A 12,153-nucleotide genomic window follows, 5' to 3' on the forward strand; every position below is an offset into this window, starting at 1 on the left:
TCCCTGTGACCTTCGGGGCGGCTGGACGTGACAGGAGCAAGACAATTTTTCTGCGACGACCTGATGCTCCGCTCCTGCCGCTGAGCGGCGCAGGAAGGTGCGTCTCCGGAACGATCCGTAAGTCTGTGTTTCTGTCAGCACTCCCAGAAAGCCTTTACTTGGGGGGAAAAAAAAGAGAGAGAGAGAGAAGAAAAAGAAAAGAAAACGCACTGAAAATAAAACCTAAAACAAACCTGCTGTGCCTTCGAGCCGGGGCAGAAAAGGAAGAGCTGCCGTTACTGGTTCCACTGGGGATCGAACCCAGGACCTTCTGCGTGTAAAGCAGACGTGATAACCACTACACTATGGAACCGCAAGCTGACGAGCGCCTGCTTGGCCCCATATACAAAAGCTTCTGGACAACCACGTCGAAAAAAATCCCTAATTACCCAGTCGAGGGACAGGTGACTCTATTTAAACACGGGGAATCTTCAACTGCGTCCCGGGAGCGTCTCCCTGGCGCAGCGGCTGGAAATAGCCAGTAAAGCCATCTGTGAGCGCGCGAGAAAAACCTCGGCAAAACCGCGTTCTCGATGCGTGCCCCCTTCGAGCCCTCGCCGACTGCCCCATACTCCCCTCTTCTTTCCCAGGCCGCCCACGCCTACCGGCTGCCACGCCCCGAGGAGGTGCTGCGGGTTGAAACCCCGCGGGTGCGCACTTTACCCCGGAAGTCCCGGCAAAGCCGCGGGGCGGACGCATCTTTAGGTCCCGGACAGCACCCGCCGAGAGCGCAGCACTGTCCCGGGCTCCCTTGATTTGCCACTGGGTCAGAGCTCATTATATATATGCATCAGGATGGGACACAAATACGTGTTTTCAACTCTTGGGGTTCAGAGCCTGCCACCCCCAAAATATGCGTGTCTGGCATATTGATAATTTTGAGTTAAAGGCACTCAAAAACCAGCAGGTGGAAGAAAGAGCACTCTGGACCTTCCTTTTTCTTCCTGAAAGCGGCGGGTAGAGTGAGTACCCCGTGGCAGGAGCCCCTCCCTGTCCCGGGAGGAAGGAAGGCTTCTTATCGCCAGAGCCCTGCCTCCGGGCCCACAGAAAACTAACCCTTATCTTTCTAGTCACTTGTCCACAGTTAAATGCCCCCCCAACCCCCAACCCCCGCTTTGTCTTGTCCGGTTTCACCCCATTGGTTCGACCTACTGAGTAGGCAGGGAGCTCTAACTGCTTCTTTGAGCCTTTGTTTATCCTGTGAGGGCCGCCCATCTATGTAAAAATTACTTAATGAAATGTCTGTGTGTTTCTCCTATTAATCTGCTTGATGTCCGTTTAATTTTTAGGCCCAGCCAGAAATGCTAAAAGCGTAGAAGAGAAATTTTACCTCCTTTACACAATCTCTCTCTCTCTCCTCTTTCCTCGGACACCGTATGGGTCTGACCGTCTCCTTCAAACTCTGGGCCCTGTTCTCCGGAGCCTTAGTGAAGAGTGAGGAGCCTTTGGAAAGTCAAGTCACTGGTGAGTACCACTAGGCCCAGGAGGTCATGGGCCACATAACCCTTTTGTGTCACCCAAGGTCTTCTCACTTTACATTTTAGCTTAGGATAAAATTCCAGTAGACTTAGAAATGGATGGACTTGGGCAGTTATGCCAAATCCATGGTGGGCTAAGACCATGGTAGAGCCAATAGTGCACCTATTAAACATGGCCTTGTAGGATTTGGTTCCCAAGCTCTGGTGGTAAGGTGCAGGATTATAGGAGAGAGAAAAATAATCAAATTGTCTCAGTGCAAAACAGAAATTCATAGGTTTTCTGGAACCAAGAGGGGTTTGCAGTTCATATTGAAGACGACAAATTAACAGATAGATTATTTGCCACAAGCAAGGATTGGACTCCTGCAAACTTGAAGTTCAGCACCTTGCCCATTCATCCATCACAGCAACTTAGAATCTGTCTTCTCATATCTTTCTTGGAAGAAACGAAATATTTGTTTATAGTTTGGGGAACCTAGAATTGACTTTATAGGACCATGAAACATAGGCCCAGGCTTACAAGAATATAAACAAAAAACCAATCTAGGGAAGGTTATCTGATGGGAAATTTGTAGAATATAATTTGGGCAATTGTTTTATTAAAATATATTCTTTACATTTGATGATTTGTATGGGGTATTAGGAAAGAACTGGATTCTCCCTGACCTTGCAGATAGATATTATGATAGGAAAAATGTATGATTTTATTAAATATGTAATTGCATGAAAATGTGAAAAGGCCACCACACAAGCAACCACACATCTTGAAGACCCTTACCAAACCAAAGCTTTGAGAACCAGAAGATACAGTTTTAATAGATTGTCATATAAAAAACAAACACACTTATCTAGATGGATAATCTAGATATTATCTAGATGGATACACAATACTAGATCGATCAACATCTCAAATGTGAAAAAGAAAATGTACACAGCTTTTGTTTTTTAGAGAGAACATTTTTTAACTTAATAACAGAGAAAGACCCTTTAAGCATAACTATAAAAGTACAAACCCTGGGGTGGAAGAGAGGAGTCCTTAACAAAATCAAGGATCTGTCATTAAGTTCCTCCACTGACAAGTCAACAGACAGGTAACACATTGGGAGATAATATTGCAAGACCTAAAATTCACAGTAGCCCAATGACCACGGTACACAATATATCCCCTGTGCATCAATGTGAAAGACAAACCAACCTCAATAAGAACATGGGCTCATTATAAGAAAAGAGTCAATGTCATTAAGATGGAGTGCCAGTAGCGAACAGACACATAAACAGATGCTCAGAGTCTTTAGAAACCATAAATGTGAATTAAAAAAAAAAACAGTGATGAGACTCATTACACATGTTAGATTACAAAGTAGAAAGCTGAATAGGGTCAAGCTGTGACAAGGCTGTGTGGACAGGGGGAGTGTGGCCTGGAGACTGGGATTAATTAGCCATTCCACTCCTACATCCCAGTGAAATTTGCAAACACAGACATAAAGGGGGTGGGTGAAAAGGTGGTGTTATTTGGAATTGGGGACAGTGGAGGCAACCTGTGAGTGCACCATTGGGACAGAAGAGAGAAAACACATCGTGAGTACCCACCATGGGATTTTATATAGCAGTTAGGAGCCATGACTTAGGTAGACATGGGATAATTTTGATGGCTCTTGAAGTCATAATTTTAAAAGACATAAAAATATATACCATTTATATAAATTTATAATATATGTTCATGCAACGTCAATTTTACAAAACATACATATTGAAACGATGTACAATAAACAGATTAGCTTATATAAAGAGAAGTATGGCAGCAGGACGTGGGAACAAAGGGAACGCATCAATCTTGAGGTGTTAAGGTGTTAAGAAAGGGCAACTAGGTCAGATACAGGGTAGACTGGAAAAGCCAGAGATGTTCCAGAGGAAGGCAGGTTTACGGAGGATCCCAGGGTAATCTCCCATGTGATTTCTCACCCCAGTTTTCTCCTGGCTTCTCTATATCCTCCACTCAGTTTTTCTGTCTTGATGAAGACAGACATCAAGACCGTTTTAACCCAGCAGGTCCACAAACAGAACTAGACTGTGCCTGAAGTTTCCTCCCGTGGAACTCCATGCTGAGCCACACATCTGTGGAGCTCTAAGCCGTCCTTGAGAGAAGGGGCATGACATTGTCTGGTTTGGGCAAGTTGGAAGCAGGGTGGCTGAAAATCTCTGCGTCCACGTGTCCCCATCTCTGCTCGCTTTCTTGAGCCAAATTAGATAAAATGGAAGGAAGCATGATAGTCTTGTTCAAATACAATAAACTAGCTCAGAAGGTAGCACTGTTGGTGTGTAACCTGGCGGTAGTGGTTACGTCATTGTTTTGTTGGGGGGGGGGTTAGGGTGGATTATTTACACTTGCTTTCTTTACCTCCGTCTAGATTACAAATTGTATAAGGAAAGCACACATTTGTGGACAAAATGAGTGAATTAAAGCAGAAACCAAATTAAAAGGTGCTGCAATATCCAATATTTCCTCTAGATGGCAATAGTCACCATGAAATGGGAATTTAACCCTTTTTTTTTTTTTTTAATTTGGAATTTTTAAAACCTTGCATTGAAGAATGCATTTCTTAAATGTTGAAGTTTCTGTTTTAGTAAAATCTCAGAAACACAGCTATCTTCCCTTTGCCACAAAATCAAGTAAATTTCTGAAAAACTGCTACATTTCACAGAAGATGGTATAAATATGATATAACTGAACATAAATGCAAAAAGGGGCTCTGTGGCTTAGCTGGTCAAAGCGCCTGTCTAGTAAACAGGAGATCCTGGGTTCGAATCCCAGCGGGGCCTTCTTTGTTTCGTTTTCTATTTTCAACGGTGTCCTTGCCCTGGAATATGTTGGAGAGGCCTTGAAGAATTTATATGGTAGGTAAAGCCTATGTTCAATTGTTATACCAACGGGGGAGAGTCTCTTGCGAGGCAATTGCATCCCATCATGAGGGTTGGGATGAAGGGAAAATGAGTCACATTTCTGTAGGTGGTCAAAGCAATGGCTTTGCTGATGATAGGGAAGTCCAGGTTAGGCCCCGAGCACCAGTTCTCTTGCCGTTAGGTGATAGAAAGCAATGTCTCACACTCTGTCTTGGAAGTTCAGTCTCCAGTCTCTGATTCTGTGATGGCCAACATTTTCAGCTCGATGACGGAGTCTGGTTGTCAGGGTCAGACCAAGAAGTAATAAGCTATGGAGTCCGGTTTGAGTCAGACTCATGGTTTATGAGGACAAGTAAGGGAGCGCGTGGGACACTTACACTCTCGCCGTTCTGGTTTTGGGCAACCCTAAGAGCTGTCATCCTTGTGCATCAGACAAGCCACTGAGTTTGAAGGACAAGACTGGGGCTCAATGACATTTTGAAGAAATAAATCACAAATGGACTGTAGAATCTTCGGTGATATCTTAGTTCATAAGCTAAAACATATGTGTATCACTACCCCACGCACTGGGCTCTTCCATCTTATGTAAAGAGATTTCAAAGGTTATGAGTGGAGTTCCTTGAGAATCACTGACTATAGCATGGTCCTGCCCCATGCCTGAAATCCCACCTACACTCCAGAGTAAACTTGGTTTCGTCTTCCTTTTATTCCTAGTTCTGCCCCTTCCAACTTCCAAAGGGATGTGAACAGAAAGATGGTGATGAAGGGCGTCAGACAATACCATCCAAATCTGCCACTTTGGTATACGGATGTATTGTGAGCTGAAAGCAAGTGAGAAGAACCAGATTCCCAAAAAGTTCTCTGCCCCACCCCCTACCTGCCTAGAAGCAGGACAGGGGTTTACACAGAGGTCCCGCCTTCCCTGTCTACCTGAAAAGACAAAGGTTAATCCCCAGAGACAACTTCAGAGCCTGTCTTCCTGGAAATGAAATCACGGAACTTTACTAACTTTTATCTTTGCCCTTGGCCTGATTCTGCCTTTCTTTGTTCCATCATTTCACCACCAATTTATAGTCCGTTGTTAAAGGTGCTACACGACCTGGACTTCCGAGCCACGTGGACAGTTACCTGTCTTTCCTGGGGTGTCTCCCACCTTTACCTGGTAAATGTGTTAACAAATTCAGTTTGTTTTCCTCTTCTTCATCTTTCCTTACAGGGGTTTCAGCTAAGATCTCAGAAAGGCAGAAGGCAGGCAGATCATCTTTCTTCCCCTATCAGTTACAGGCCGCATGTAACTTTAATACTGCAGTATTCTCTCTCAGCAGAAACTAAATCCAGGGAAGGTTGAAAATACCATTAGACCTATAGATCATATATTAAAGTGTTATTCCTGCCCTCTACCTACAAAAAGCTCCATCAGGGAGGAACACATATGCTATCAGTACCTGTCAATCCTTGTCTAAATCATGAAGCGAACAACCAAGAACCAAATTTGCCTCCATAACACTGCTGGTTGCCCCAAACTCGCAACAGATGAAAGGGAGGCTCCTCCATAATTAATACCATTATTAATATATCCCCAGACCACCACCCTGGCCCCCGCAGCCTGCGTGATGGATAAAAAAGCTGAGTCCTCTCTCCTATGTCTTTGGCCAAACTTAGGAAGAGGAGGAAGGAAGTTAGGAGAAATGACAGAACATATAAGTTTTGCAAGATAATGGATTCAGTAAAGATTTTTTTTCTATAGTGGGCTGACATGAAATATTCCTAGAAAGATAATGACTAAAACAAATTTAAGAAAACAAGACCGGCAGATCAAAATAAACAAATAAAAACGCTGCACACAACAGGAAAAATATATGAAAATAAGTCTGTTTGGCAGTTTATAAGCAGTTGCCTTGGGTTTTAAACAGATTTATAAATCAAATCGTGAAATATGGTTGTTAATGGTTGGTTTATCTATTTCTGTACATGCTGGAACAGACAGATTATTTCTCTTACATCTCAAGAGTCTCCTGTTCCTTTCTTTTATGCTTCGATGGGCCAGTCCACTCATCTGGGGCAATAGTCAGAATTTTGGTATTCCAAGGATCCTTTATACTGGAAAGCTGCTGTTGAAAAGCCCTGTAAACAACTGAATAAACTTAAATCAGAGATTTAAGTACCTAAATTACAAACTTGGAATGCTTATTCTGTTACAAACAATTGCAACACAAGTGTTTACAGTCGCTACTGATGAACTCATTTGACAATGACAAAGGGGAACACAACCCATGTTGGGGACAGCTTGGTAATAGGATGGAATTAGTTCCAACCTGTAGATTCCTGAAGCCAGTCCTGAAGTCCAGTGCCAAAGTGTTCCAGGATGGGGAAGAGCATAACAAAGGACAGAATTTGAAAACCTTATTTATTTATCCTCATTTATAATACCTGAGTTTTAAAAGCCATGAACTGTATTAAAATCTAGGAAAGTTTGCTTCGTTTTGTGATGTGTCTTGATGTTTCTTTGGTTTACTGCTTCTTGCCTTCCCCATAATATGACAGGGTCCTTTTTGGTCTTCCCTTCTTGGAGAGCAAATATTCTGTATTTTAGAGATAACCTTTTTTAGTTTATGCTGACTGTGCTGTCTTTAATCATTTGAGACAACAAAGTTCCCTCATATAGGAATGAGCTACAGTTCTTGACAATCATGTTACCTTCCATGCTTATTTTAAAATGTTTTACTGTAACTTTGAAACAAGTAGCCAAGTGTTTTCTCCAGTAACCATGATCTGATTCTTCTCCTGAGTGTTCAAATGGCCTGACAACTTTTAATTTTTGTCCTCTCCAAATGAAATCCTAAATGTACAATAAAACTTTCAAGATATCTTTTCCACCTACCACTGTCTTTGAGACTTCCTGGGAGGTACCTAGAAAATCCTGCAAAAAGAGAGATGCTGGAAAGAACCACGGCTATCTGATGTGTCACTACAGCTAAGTTGCACAAGAAGACTTGAAAATCAGAAGAAGAAGAAGGAGGGAAGAGAAGAGAAGGAGAAAGGCTTAGTCTTCCCTAAGTCAAATTTGCATGGATAAAATGTTAATATAAATATTGCAGAAGCTTTACATTAAATGGGAAATTCCCGGAGATTCATCATTGCTCTTACTGTCCATGAGATGTTTTGATCAACATATAAATTCCTGGTGTTGTTTGGTTGATAATAGACAACAGGGGTAGAGTGTAATCAGTCATAATCCCAGCAATTTCTTTTATGTAAACTCAGTCGCAACTTCACTTCTTTAATTTGAATCTAGCATCTTCTGGGCTACTGAGTTTTAATTGGGGACTTACATCACTTATTATTAATACGTCTTTAATGTATAAATATGTAGAACCTACTCCCGACTTACCAAGCCTCTTTGCTTCATACTGTTGACATCATCCTTTTATATTCCTACTATGTGACTTGTACGTCTGTGGCATAGGATGTCTCAGGATTAGCATATGTCTGTTTCAAGACTTTTTCTCTGTGGAAATTATGTTTATCCATTTCTATAAATTAAATGCAGTGTTTTCTATCTTCTTTGAAAATATGATAGGTCATTATGTCTACAACTATTTTATCTAGAACTTCTTTTGGATTGGCTTTGTTATGTTGTTTTGCATGTCACAGAAACAACCAGAATTCCTTGTTAGTGGCATTATGGTTGTTATGAATTCTCATCAGCCCTTTCGCCTTGGAAAATCATAAGTAATAAATCAATCACAACATTTAAAATCTTTTGTCATTGCCCTAGACAGTTATTTTGTTGGGAAAGGACTTGCGATCAGCTTCATCTCCAACAAAGAAACCATCTCAAAGCTTCTTAGGAAAAGATGACTATGCCAGATTCGCTTGCTTACACACTCCTGATGGTGTGGCTTCAACAGCTTTAAGACCATAACCATCCTACTGAGTCTGGATTTCCAGAATTCTGCTCAAGAAGCACGTGAGTTCATGAAACTGTGGTGGGGAAAGAAAATGACCCCACCAGCAGAAAGATGCTTCCTTATCAATAGAAGAAAGAGAAGACAGGTAATGAAGTATTTACCGTATTTACATGTATTTAGGGTATCACCAAAGTGATGACAAAAGTATAAACACTGACTCATTGTTTACAGCAAAGCTGAAGAAAGAATATTGACTTCTCTTTATCTCCTTGAGAAGCAAAGGGCTGCACCTTGTGAGTCTCCCGTCAATCTCCTGAGAGCGTCCTGACCTAATTCTGGAGGTACATTCTTATATACCTAGAGGTTATTTGGCTCACAACCTTAGAGATACTCTGCATGGTAAAAATTGAAGACCGGACTTCATCCATAGAGACATTGATCTCTATTCCGAAGCCTGGAGTCAGGACTCAGATTCACTACATATCCAAGAAACACTGCAAGGAAGGAGGTGGGGGGGGGGGTAGAAGAAGGGCACTTTCGCTATATAATCAGAGAAAATAATTTCCATTTACCCTTATAATTGTTAACTCAAGATCTGGGGGAGCAAGAATAACAGAGGACTGACTGAGAGGTGACTGGGATATTGTCTGTTTGTCTGGAATATTGTTGATGCTGTTACAGAGTTCTATCTTCTAGATCTACAAAGAAGCTCTTTCTCTTTCCTCAGTCTATGCTGTGACTTGTAACAATTTGATAGACTTCGCTTTTGTGAGCTAAAACAATTGAAAATATCTTATTGTCTAACAACAGGCTCATTTTTGTTCTCTGTGAGTCCTAGTTTTACCTTTTTTTGAAAATTGCCTTTGAATAAATCTATACATAATTTCCTTTGATCAACAGTGTGTTTTGGCGCTGCTACTTTAGTACTATTGGAAATTCAGAGAAAGTGTTTTATTCACATTATAACAGAAAATTAAAGGCGCCCTGTTCCTGCCCTCTCGCCAGCCCTACTTGTATACTTCATGAGTCAGGGGTAAAATGGATTCAAAAGTTCAGCTTCAACTTCTGGCTAGCTGGACCAGTTCAACTGAAAATGGGCTCTGTTTCTATATATATACTATATAAGTATGCTGTTTGAGAACTCGATATATGCTGATCAACCCATACTTCCAAGATACCTCAAGTGAAAAGAGCACGATGCAAAATAGCGTGTACAATGTGACATTTTGTGTAACTAGAAAGGGAACATTTATATTCATATTTTCATCTCCACGCATAAGGACATCAGGGAGCATACGCGTGAAACTCAGAATAGGAGTTACATCTGGGAGACAGTGGTGAGCAGTGCCGGGTGAAAAAGGTTCAGGCTGGGGACACACCCATTTAGTTACCTACCACGTGAAGCTGTGACCTCATCCAAGAAAAACAAAGCCCAGGGGCTCATCCGGCCGGCAGGAAGGGGTGGCAGGCCCGGTTCCTCGCGGCAGGTGTGCGGCTGAGACGTCCTGGCAGGCTGTCAGCGAGCCGTCACGCTCGGGTTCCAGCGCGTTGCCGCAACCCGTGGCGGAGCTGCCCTTCATCCTCGAGGTCAGCAAAGGCCTGTCGAGTCCTTGCACAAAATCGGAGTATAGGAGTTAATATACCATGGAGAAGTAGGTATCCTTTATTACTTCTTAAAATAGGTTTCTCAGCCTTTCACTCTGACCTCGGCACTGCCCTCGACGTGAAGGGCGCAGCACTGAGCACACCGGCGAAGCCCCCGCTTTCTCGGATGCACTGAGCATCTCCCACATCGCCGGCACCGCGCTTGAGACATTGCTCACGTTATTACGTAATCAGTGCGGCTAATGCCACTTTGGTGGTACCCCAGACTCTGAAACAGGAGGAAGAGCAGAGCGCGCTGGCAGCCTGCGAGGTCGTGCGCGGGCCAAGGAGCAGCGGGTGGCAGAGGCCCCGGAAGATGCCGGGGGCAGAACGCGGCGGGCGCTAGGACCCGGGGCGGCCCGAGGCTCCCCGCCCCCACCGCGTCCGCCCCGCGTAGACAGAGACGCCGAACCGCGGGGTTGGGACCGGAGTTCTAAAATGTTCTAAGGCGCCGTGCGCGGCGCGGAACCAGGCGGCGAGCGGGTACAGTGCCCCGACGCGAGGAGAGAAGGGGCTGCGGCGGCAAGCGCCCCGCCACCCCGGGAACGGCAACGCGGCCCCAGCGCCGCCGGCTCCTCCGGAAGCCTGCGCGGGGTCGCAGCAGCTGCGAGCATTCTGTAACCCCCCTGACGCGTCCCGAAAGGCAGCGCCTCTCTGGCCCCCCGGACGCGATTTCTTTTTTCAAAAAAGTGAAATTTCCGAACTCACCGCTCAGCAGCGGCGACTCTGGGCTGTCTGTCGCTGGGAGGGAGGCCGCAGAGTCCACGCGGGCGTGGCGGACAGAAAAGGGAAAAGAGTGCGCACATGGCCCGTACGGGGATCGAACCCGCGACCTTGGCGTTATTAGCACCACGCTCTAACCAACTGAGCTAACCGGCCGCCTTGGGGCGGGTCCTCTACTTACACTTGTTAAAGTCATGCCCGCCCAGCCCGGCCCACATTGCCCGCCCCTCCCTCCCTTCCCCCCTTCCCCCGCTAAGAGGTTAAGATAAATGCCCTTTTTTCTACAAAGAAAGAGAAAAGAGGCTTCCCGTCGCCGACAGAGCGGGATGGGCTTCCTCCCGGGAAAACAGACCCCAAACTGACGGCAGCGGCGCTAGAAATCCCTTGCGGGGCTCCCTCTCCTGCACTGGGAGCCACCCCAACCCGGGCGGGGCCGCCGCCGCGCTGGCTCCACGCTCCTGGGGCCCGTTCAGGGCAGGTCAGCTTCGCCGGGACCCTGGGGACCCGGACCCTGCAGCCCCCGCCGCCCGGCCTCCGCGGGTCCGCGCTCGCCCCGGGCGGAATCGCGAGCGGCGCCGGGAATCTGGAGTGGCAGTGCGGCTTGTGGACGCGTGGTGGCGCTCGAGGACAGGGCTGGCTTCGGCGGGGCTCGAGGACTGGGGGGTCTGCCGGCTCCAGAGCGTCTGACCCCTCTCCGTCCCAAATGTACTAAGACGCCCTAAATCCGAGACAAAAGAAGCCGAGACCAAGGCGAGTTTGGAGTTGGGGCCTTTATCTTTTCTCTGCTGGACGCTGCAACCCTCCTATGTCTCGTCCCTGTGCCCTTTGCGGCTTCTGAAGTTCGCTGACCGGTTTTGTACAAACGTGTATCTGAGCAAGACTCGAAAGACACTTTTTCGTTCCTTTTTTTCTTTTGCAGAAAGGAGAGCTCTTGTCTTTCGACAAGGCAGATCAACTACTCATTTGCTTATTTTCCATTATGCCACTATAAATTTGGTTTTTAATGTGAAAATAAAAGCTGTGAGATCATGCTCCTTGTATTTAGTGCGTTTCTTGGCGTCGCCACCCTGCGTGTGAACTCACAGCTGTCGGCACTTGCTTTGTCCTCTAGTAAAAATTCAGTAGAAGGTGAACCGAAAAATCAGATTTTCTGTTCTCCGGTCCCTTTTCTCTTTGCACTTTACTGCAGCTCCCTTGCTTTCCAAACCCTGGGAGAGCTTTCCTGCTGAAGGGCCGGGCTCTTTGGGCTGCTGGGCAACCTCTTTGCTCTCCAGTCTTTGCTTGGCTATTTTTTTTCGGCCAGGAGATCCCTCTCCTTCCAGAGAGCCTTGGAGAGATTGCTCTCAGCTCTCAGTGCTGGCTCTTGGCTGTTGAATACAAAATGCCTTGGACCGGCCTTACCCCTGCGGGTGCCTCAATGAATATTTCTCTCCACTTTGTGGCCTTTTCCCTCAGGC

At 45.4% G+C, this 12,153-nt stretch overlaps 1 long non-coding RNA gene across 2 annotated transcripts; it reads right to left on the bottom strand.

Annotated features, from left to right (window-relative positions):
• Positions 1–2,306: 2,306 nt before the first annotated feature.
• LOC309864698 lies at positions 2,307–10,913 on the bottom strand. Of its 2 annotated transcripts, none has more exons than XR_014311694.1 (3): positions 10,035–10,675; positions 9,725–9,938; positions 2,307–6,552 (listed from the first exon to the last, which is right to left on the bottom strand). It is a non-coding gene; the product is annotated as an uncharacterized lncRNA (long non-coding RNA). The 2 variants fall into 2 exon arrangements; XR_014311695.1 differs by lacking the exon at positions 10,035–10,675 and adding an exon at positions 10,682–10,913 and having other exon boundaries at positions 3,875–6,552.
• Between the last annotated feature and the right edge of the window lie 1,240 nt (positions 10,914–12,153).

This window comes from Mustela nivalis (assembly GCF_964662115.1).
Source record: "Mustela nivalis genome assembly, chromosome: 5".
NCBI lineage: Eukaryota > Metazoa > Chordata > Mammalia > Carnivora > Mustelidae > Mustela > Mustela nivalis.